The following is a 10,551-nucleotide window of genomic DNA, read 5'->3' on the forward strand; positions in this document are numbered from 1 at the left end:
GGTTTATACTGCTCCATTTAAATGCAATAAATACCTTTTCTACTGATTACTTTCTTTAGGCAATGCCTTGCTGGGAGCAAAGGGAGCATTTATTAGGTATCATTTCCAGAGAATGAGATACATGCTCCAATGCATGTTGCATTCAGGATGAAGCCCTACCCAATTTATTGGAACTTAGTCCTAAGTTTGTGTTAGTTTGAATTATGAAAGAAAGCTTTACTCCCAAGAAGACTTAAAACATAATTCTGGATATAAAACTGGAAAGTTCACAAAGATAAACACACACATATATAAAACTAGTTCTCATTGTTATTGATTATAATTCTAACCTGTCCTCCCTCCCCCCCGAGGCTGATTGCAACAGTGATCTGGGTGGCTGGATCGCTTTCAAATACCTAGCATGATAAGCTAACTTTAGTAAGTAAATGCAAATCCTTTTTTCCATATTCTTTTTTTCTTGGTCTTTCTCCAGATATAGTTTGCCAGGGATCAGCTGATTCTAGGAACAGATCTTTGAAGAGCTGGCGCAGCCTGTTTGATTAGTTTCCATCCATTGCTTCTTGTCCTGCCTTCAAGTGCTTTGGAGAATAGCTTGACTCCCTCTTCTTTGTGGCAACCCCTAAGATAATGCTAAATGACTTTGTTGTTATATGCTGCCCATATGATTCAGTATCTGGTTCATCTGGTTCATGTAGTACTGCAGTGATATTGTTATGGAATGCGCAGTCCAGAAAATAGCAATAGCACTTATCATGCTTTACAGCCCTCTCTAAGTGGTTTACAGAGTAAGAATGTTGCTCCCAACAATTTGGGTCCTCATTTTCCTTGGAAGAATGGAAGACTGAGTCAACTTTGAGCCAGTGAGACTCGAACTCAGCAATCAGCAGAAGTAGCAAAATATTTATATAGATAATAACAATGTGCATGCCTTTCAGTTCTTTAAGGTGTATTTCAGTTGTCTCCCCCCCCCAAATAAAACTCTGGATTTTATCAGCCTCCTTTGCCATATAACTATACTGTTAACCGATGCTCTCTTTATCATTTGGAATGTTTATGTCACTCCAACATTTGCAAACTTCCATTTGTAAAAATGTGGCCTGATTGGGGGGGGGGAACCCAACAATACCTGATGTAGAGAGCTTAATCTGACTCATTTGCTCTAATCTTGAAATGTGGGTTGCTATCTATCTCTAGGAAACTGTGCCGACAACTCACTTAGACCTGTAATTGCTGTGGTGAGCTGAGGTGAGAAATCCACATCTCTCTATGCTAGTTTCTAAAATGGAAAATATGAACTGATTTCTTTAGATCACGTTAGGAGTGATGCATGTCCTTGTGTGCATTTTTTCCCCCTGCTGTTGACTTTCAGGCAGCCTCCCCACAAAATTGATCCTGTCCTGTCCACCATAGATTAGCTACTGCCGTTTCTTAGTAATTAAGATCATTTTGGAAGGCAGAGAACACTGCAGCGGTCCAGGTCACAGGAGATAATGGCTTGTTAGCAGTGTGGCGTATTCTGTGTTACACTTAACATCAATGCTCTATTTTCCACAGTGCTTTTAAGCCCCACCACAAAAGCAGTATTTGTAGTTCTGGGCTATCTCTCTCTGATGCGGTGCTTTGGTACAGAGTCAGTCCAAAGAAGAGGAGACTCATCTGAGCCAGTTACAGCAACGTTCGGCAGAAAAGTGCCCCAAGTCTCTGTTGACTTGAAGGAGATGTAAGATTATTAAGCTACAGTTTGCAAGGACTGTATTCTGGAGGCATAGTCTCATTAACAGAAATGGACTTCCTTTAGATTAAGCAGCGACAACTGCAACTTAATTTTTTTAGAATCACATAGAGAGAAGGAGCCACCTTCATAGGAGAATGGCATTCCAATAGGATGCAGGAGAAGAGCTGGAATCGTTTTTTTCCACTTTGAGTACATAACTGTCTGTGGGATAGTCTATATCTTAATAAATGAGGCTCGGAAAATAAGGTCCGTAGAATAATTCCCATTGAGTAATAGGCAAGATAAATCCTAGCAATAATAATAAGCCAGGGAATAATAACTGTTGGAGACAGAAAGGGCCTATGAGCTCATTTGTTGCAACTGCCCACTAATGGCAAATAAAACTGGCTAATATGTTCCGAGCCTACAGACCATCTGGCTGAATGCAACTTTCTTTTCACCAATCAGCAGCATTTGTATTTTGTGTTTTTCAGATTGTGGGAGAGAGACAAATTAATTATAAACTAATCAATGATACTCCTCAGAAATGAAAAAGAAGAGGGATGGAAGGTGATACTTTCAACAACTGAGTGATTCACTGAACAGCAGTGGCAAAAAAAAAGTCATAAAATTGCGTGCAACTCAATTTTAACAACTATCTTGCAGAGCAATGGAAATTCGGGTCTGAATTGTGGTCATAATTCAGGGAGTGCAAGGCAATTTCTCTTTTTTAATATCCTTGGGTTAAAAAAAAACTTTATAAGGGCTTACAAAATTATAGTAACAGTGGACAGTTTGACTTTTTAAATAATTCATTAATGTGGTAACTAATGTATCCATGAACTTTACAGGATAAAGTTCTTCTTTATCACCACAATTACCTTATGTATTACAATTTTAGTTCCACTATGTTTTGTTTGTCACCATTTTTCTCACAAATATTCCCCCTTTTGTAGCAGAAAAGGGGGGTTAGGCAAAAATTTGGCAAACCTGTAACTAAATTTGATTTTTAGCCAAGATTTCTTAAGGATAATTTTCTCTCTTTTTAGAAAGAGTGTACCAGTTTGGTGTACTAGTTAAGGCATCAGGCTACAGACTGGGAGACCAGGAGTTCTAGTCCCACCTTAGGCACGAAGCCAATCAAGTGACCTTGGGCCAGCCAGTTTCTCTCAGCCCTAGGAAGGAGGCAAGGGCAAACCACTTCTGAAAAACCTTGCCAAGAAAACTACAGGGACTTGTCCAGGAAGTCTGAAAACTGGACATGATTGAAAGGAAGAAAAATAAAAGAGACTTAACTTTCTCTGCTGATATTTCATCATGCCAATAAATAGAATGGGAAGTAGCAGTTAGATATTGCATAAACAGGACAGAGTGAGGATCCTGGTATAATGACCGATCATCACAATAAGAGAAATACACCCTGAGATTTTATGGAACATTCTATAAACAGCTCCTGTCCATTCATCCTTGGACACTTGGGTAGAAACAATATTTTAGACACATGCAGCAAAAGAGAGAGTTTTTTCAACCAACAAGCCAATAAGCTCTCTTCCCTCAACAAATCACCTATAGAGCTTCAGCAGCTTGCTTCCTGTGTGAGTTGATGACAGTCAAGCAAGCCCCTCTGTAGATCTGCCAGGAATGCCAATTGCCTAGCCTCGGGACCAGGTTCTTCTGCATTGGCTGCCACACACAGATTCAGAAATTAGTTCTGCTGTTGTGTTCTTTATCTGCACTGCCCTGTTAAATACACAAGCATGCTTGCTTCCTCCCCGCTGTCTATGCACGCGTGTCTCAATGTGCCTTCAAGACACATGATCTTATGATCTCCTACAAAGATGTCTCTAGAAAAAACATAGAGTAAAATTAGATCAAAGATGGATAACAATTATAATTCCAGATGGTGGGAAATTTAACCCCTTTCTCTCTCAGGAGATTTGAGGAGCCTGAGGAAAACACCTTCTTAGAACGGAGATTTCCTTTGGATTGGATGTCTGATATTTAAATGGGACGAGATCATCATAACATGAGTGTGCTGCCTGACTGGCTGGGAATCATGGGAATTGCATTCTGAGACATCTGGAAAGCATTTAGGAAGGAAAAATTGTGTTACACTTTGCAAGTAATAATTTGATTGCTTACACACACCCCTTTCATTTTTATAACATATCCTTGCATAAAATATTTTCCCCATTTTTAATAGACAAATTTCTTTATGGTCTCTCCATTTCTTGCACAAGCACACATAATTTTTCACTGTTACTCAGACCACTAGAGGCCTTTATAATTATTTTCACTGGCTACACTTGCACACTCTCTCTTTCCCAACAATGCAGTTCTCTCTTTTTCCCACTCACACGGTGTCTACCAGCAGCCATATGCTCATGCTCTCTTGCACAGAATGGACGCATAAAGAGACATATACATCCATAGTTTCTTTCACACCTAATCTGTCAAATGGCCCCTCCTCCTCCACCTCCTTTTCTCTCAGTTTGGTGAAAAATATGACTCTCCCTTTTCATTTTTCCTCTTGGCACACCTTTCACTGCCTTAAACTTCTTTAGCTTTCTCACATATGTGATATATATTTATATGCACACGTATTTATGTTAAAGACACTTCAACTTGATTAAATAATGCACAGTGGTGTGGGGGAGGGGAATGCAAGAAGGTAAGCTCAGTTGAGTAGGCTGAAGTTGGTCAATTTACATTATTATCGGGCAATGGGTGGTAAGAGGAAACCATGAAGAAATGCTATCTATGTTGGCTTTCAATCTATAGATTCATGAATCATTCAAATGCCGTTATGTGTGGGCCTGTGTGCTGAACATTCTATCATGTATTTCTAGTGAGGGTAGTTTATTTTGATAGTATATAAGATGATAACGTCTGTGAGTATTTCCTCCTGCACATGACCAGCTCACCTAAGGCAGACAACCAATTTCCAAATTCTTTCACACAGATATTGTGATCCACCCACTGTATATATATTTTAGCCAAGTAAATCAATCTTCAGAAATCCAGGTAACTCAACAGGGGTTTTCTTTTTTCTACAAAACCCATATGCTTATCCTTTCCAATCCCGTCTCAACTCAGTAACGATTGAGAGAGTGAGAAATACTAGTCAGCTTTTTGCATAATATGTGAATTGTGTGTGCGAGAGGGTGAATGAGTGAATGAAATTCCATTTGGATACTGATTTCTAATCTCAAAGGAGCCACAGGTGGCAGCATCCTTCAGCATCTGTCTAGCTTTCCTACAGAAACTTTCATTGCAGAGTCTGGAAGCAATGAAAGTAAAAAAAACAACAGCGGGATTTGGACTTTTGACACAAAGTAAGTAGATTGGAGGTTGGTTGACACAGACATGTTTTGCACTGCACTGCACCAAACAGGTGACCAATAAAAAAAATCACAAAGAAAAAGACACGCAAAATGTTCTAAGACAGATTTAACAATTTTAAAGCAGCACCAAGAAATGTTACATTGCCAAACCTGCTAGTAGATTCCCCCAATTAAAACTATCCTGCAGCTGAAATGCTCCCTCTTTACCATTTTCATTAAATGCATGCACAGAATTAGAAAATAACTTTTTTGGCCCACCTGATTTAGGCTCTGCTTCCCACTCCCTAAAAGAGGGCTGACTCCTGCTTTCCTTGCTTACACACGTGCTGAACCTAAGAGCTATCTGTGTTACATAACCACGCTTTATTTACTACTGAGAAACAAACATATGGGCAAGTTGTGCCGAAGCTGCATTTTTTCCTTATGAATGTACTCAGGTGATACTATATGAAAAAAAAAAATACACATTGTACATCTAACAGGTGCGTAAAGGTTGGGTTGTAGTTTTTAGTTTTTGTATCTATAAAAGTCAAATAGGACACACATGTAGTAAATAAGGGTCCAGGACAGACACAAGCACTGAATTTGAGCCAAGATTCTCAATTCTTCTCTAACTCAGCCCTGATTTCAATATACTGAAATATACTAATATACTAAGGATATACTGAATGAATTTTACACCTCAACAATTTTGATATCAACAGAATTTTGGTAAATGGGCACACTAATAATCCTCAGTGAGTATGAACAATTAATGTGTAAACGGGGACATTAACATACAAAGCCATCCCGAGTTTCCTCTCAAAACGCCAAGATTGAAAGTTTTGTTTCAAACAAATAAAACCCAATATTTCTATGAAATTATTTATGAGAGGCACCTGAGTTCCTATGATAACATGCATACCCAGCACACAATTGATGCCTAGTTATTGTTAAACAGTGGTAGACGTTAATGAAATATCAAAGACTATAGAATGTTCTAAGAGTAGTGCATGCCATGTTAGATTGAGTAGGAATGCTAAGCAACACTTTGTAGGATCCACACTTATACATTATCTACAAATAATATGCTGTAAGATACATGAAAAGAGATATATGCGCAAAACAAAACAAGTATAAAGATGCTTATAAAACTAACATGCTACAAAAGTAAGAAACCAGAAGAGGTGCCTCAAATAATTTGAAAGCCATAACAGCCATGATCTGTATGAAGGAGGTAAGCTAGTTTGTGCTTTGGAGAACTGTTTGCACACTAAATATAATCCATTTGTTTTATATGGCAGGGAGATTCCCCCCCAATTACCTGAAGTATTACTTTCTTGAAGTATTACTTCAATAAATATTCTAGTAGAAAAATGGGCAGGAGGATGAACTAAAAGCAACCCAGAGAAACTATACAATTGCTTTTTCTTGGAGTATTTCATGCAAAGACTGGGTTTGAAGGTATTGGTTGATATTGGCATAAAAAAGAAACATATGACTCAAGGGCTTTTTAAAAAAAAGTTGCATTTGATATACTCAAAGATCCTTTATGAGTGTCATATATGAAAATTCACATACGCATACATATATACACATATATATATATGTGTGTGTATTTCTAATAACACTAAAACTAAAACAGTGACTCCTGGGTGTGATCATCTTTCCAAAAACAAACTGTGAACACCAGGAGTATATCAAACTATACAAAGTTTAATAACATAAAACATAAAACATAAAAAATATGTGTGTATATATATATATAAGAGATCTTTCTCCACCCCAATGCTTTACTCTGAAGACACTGGCAGTGGACCAGCGAAAGTTAAGTTTGTTTTAACATTGTAAATAGTTGTTTTTATTGTTTTAATTTTTTTAACAATAAACAGCTGATTTATATTTATCCCGGAGTTCGAAGATTGTGTAGTATTGAATAGATATGCCTGGTTCTTTTTTTGGTTTTTTTTCTGCTGAAATCTGAAGAATTTTGAATCTCTGAACCACCTTGCTAGGGGGCAGGTGAGTCTTTCTCTTGCTGATTTTCTTAATATCTCAGAAAGGAGTTTGAAGATGAGATATTGCACCAGTTGCAAGCTCCAACTGCTGGAAGGAGAAAGTGAGGTAAAAAGAGGGTGTGGGGGGGAATCCACTATGAAGGGAAGCAAGGGAACCATGCAGCAAGAGCTTTCAGAGGGTTGGGGCAGAAAAGATGACTCTGGGGGAGTCTTGTGAATCCAGATGGCTTCAGTCCCACCAGCTGAACCTCACTGACGAAAGGAAAAGAATACTACTGGGAACCTTAGAGTTCATTTCTCACAAAGCTGTCTGGCTGGACAGAGTGGAGAAATTCGGTTCATTAGTTCATTAGTTCTCTAGCAGATGAGTTAAAGCGATGGAGAGCAGAGATCTCCAAAACAAGAAACACCTGGGGGAGGTCAACCACAAGTAGCTCTGGGCAAAACATAAAAGTGGGTATGGCTGGAAGTCTCCTTTTCCCTACCTGAATAAAGATATGGACACAAGTTCTCCAAATATCTCATCCCAGATTTTGTCTCATTTCCTGAGCTAGAGGAGCAAGTGAAGGAAACCCATGGAACATTTTCCAGGTTTTTACTTTTGTGCAGATAAGGCTGTACTACTGCCTTGTCTCTATGATCCTGAGGATGGGCTTTTGCTGGCTTTTCAGTCCACTGCAGTTTGGACAATGTCATCCAACAAACATAATCTTCAAGAGATATTGTGTACTCAAATGATGAATAGGGAGGGGAGATGGTGGCGGCTAAAATCTACAATCCTGTTAGGGTTGAGCCAAAGCTGGTTCTTCCCCATCCAGACCCAGTCTTGGCAGCACCACTTGGCTGGCCTGGGATTGAGTATCGCCAGCATTTCATTCCTGTCAGTGAGAAGCCTCCCCTCTGGAATATGGCCAGCCTGTCCTATTGCCCTTCCATAAGACTGGGAAGACACGGCCCTTCTCCTGGGCACTGGGGTTGGGATGTTAGCAGGGCAGTTCTGGCATGGTCATATCTGTCTAGCGGTTTATTATGAGCATCGAGCATAGATGCAGTTTTAGTTGTGTCTTTTTTAAAAAAATGAATTTGCTTTTGTTTGCCATTCAGAGGTTCTTAGATAGATAGGTGGATTAATAAATGAACTGTTTCCACCTCTTGCTCACTGGCCACCTGTCCTATGTCTCAAGAGTTTGCCTTCCTATCAATGAGCAGGTGCAATAATTGCTCATTTATTTCCACGATTCACCTTTCACTGGCCGGTTCCAAACTACCAGGATGACGGTGGGAGTTGTGGGGAGTACAGGTGCACAGAGCAAAAGGAGAACTTGGCAGAGCAGCCAGCCGAGCCCTGTGGACAGACTGCAGGTGGAGCATGTGTGTCAATCTTTCTGGGACTTGCAGCATTTCCTAATGCTCACGGGGGGGGGGGGGTTTGTCAATCCATCGCTACCAGGTAGGTAGGTGCCTTCTCGTTTGCTTGGAAGACTGCGTGTGACAGGTTGTAGGCAAGTTAACTGCACTGCACACGGTACCTCCTTTTCCCCTCTCCCTTCAGTTTTCACTCTCCAACTTCTCCCGGCCCATTTCTCCCGCTCCTGATACACGGCGAGTACCGTGCGGTTTTCCCCCCACCTCCCCTCTCTCCGCATCCCGCATTATCCAACCACCATCCGCACTGCCGACTTATTTAACATGCAGAGCAGGCAGCTCGCAGCTGCGATCCGCTACGGGGAGCGGGCAGAGATCGCACCTTCCGCTGCTGGTCTTCCCGCCTGGCTTCCTCCAACGAAGCAGGTCCAGAACTTGGGACAGCTCCATCCCGAGAACTCCCGGCTTCTGGCGGGTCGATTCCCAGCACAGCCTCCAGGCAGCGGGACAGAGAGGCGGCAAGCTGGGACCCTGCCCGGCGCGCTCTGAGAACTCGGCCCGCGCGCTGCAAGTTCCTGCTCGGGGCTTAGCCGAGGCGAGGAGCGCTCGCGGGGCAGCCCCGAAACCTCTCGCCCTACTCGGGCTCGCAGAGAGGCAGCTGCGGCAAGAACATACAAGACACCACCACCACCCGGTTTCGCCACCCCCCCCCCCGGCCAGGGCGAGCTTCCCGAGGCGACTCTTGGCCCTGCGGGTTCTCCCTGGACACTCCGCGGCTGGAGAGAACCCGCCGTCCGTCCCCTCGCGCCCCGCCCCCGCCCTTCCCGCGGGGCTCCCGGCTGGCCCGCTGGCCCACTCACCGCAAGCCCGCGGCCGGCAGAGGGAAGGCGCGCTGCTCTCTTCAGTCCCGCGGCGCCCAAAGCCCGCCTCCCGCTCTTCCCGCAGCCTGACGGTACCGCTCCAATCACTCCCCTGCAACCCTGACGCGCCTGCCCGTCTCTCTCCGCGCTGCCTGACGGAGTGGGCCGGGTCAGGATGCTGGGGATCCTGCAGGCTCAGCCTCCTCTCGCCCTCCCTGGGCTGGGAACCAACGCGCGGCTCGCTCTGCCCCCCCACCCCTTCGCATCTCCCCGCCAAGGGCATCCCTCCGTTCCCCTCCTCACGTCTCCCTTTCACCCCACCCCACCCCACCCCACCCCCGCCCGGCTGGCTGGCTAGTTAATGAGTCACGCGTCCCAGCTGGAAGCCATGTAGCGTCGCCTTCTCGATCGATGGCTCGTTGGGCTCTCTGGGGCCCCCAGCAATTAGGCACAGAGCCACTGACAAGGACCGCTGCCACTTCGGAGGGAGTATTGTTCTCCCCCCCCCCCGGAGCGTGTGGGTGGGTGTGGGTGTAACAGGTCAAGGATGCTACTAGGGCAGGGGTAGGCAACCTCGGCTCTTTTATGACTCATGGACTTCAACTCCCAGAATTCCTGAGTCAGCATAGCTGACTCAGGAATTCTGGGAGTTGAAGTCCATGAGTCATAAAAGAGCCGAGGTTGCCTACCCCGGTACTAGGGGAATCCGCTACCATGTTGCAGCTCCAGAGACTGGTGTCCGTGGACCCCTTTGCTCTTCTGCAACCCTCAAAGATGATTGCAAAATATTGAGGGACAAGGCAAGGACAAACCCACACCCGCACCAGGGGAAAAAAACCAGTCTTACTAAAAGTGTCAGGCTGCAGCTAATTGAAGCAGTGGGAGACAGTTTGCCCAAGCAGAAATCACATTAGCCCTTGCTTTCCCTATTCAAGAATTCCCAGGGAGCAACCCAGCTGGTCAAAAGCTTCTCTGGTCACTAGTGGGACTTTCAAGAATAGAGAATTGCTGTGGGGAGGATCTGGTATTTTTCAGACAGATCCTCTGAATCTAAAAAGCTGAATTCCATCTCACTTCAACAGGTTTCCCTGAAGGATGAATTCTGGTGTGCCACCATCCTTCACCTTCAGGGTCTCATCTGTAGCACTGGAATAGTAATCGTGATTCGTGTGAAAGAGATGAGACTGAGCAAACAATACATCACAAGAAAAAAAAAAAGAGAAACAGTTTCCTAATCTCTTTACTTTAAGGAACCTCAACAGATGGCAGCA

Source organism: Protobothrops mucrosquamatus, unplaced genomic scaffold, assembly GCF_001527695.2.
Source record: "Protobothrops mucrosquamatus isolate PMUCROS unplaced genomic scaffold, P.Mucros_1.0 scaffold2504, whole genome shotgun sequence".
Classification (NCBI taxonomy): domain Eukaryota; kingdom Metazoa; phylum Chordata; class Lepidosauria; order Squamata; family Viperidae; genus Protobothrops; species Protobothrops mucrosquamatus.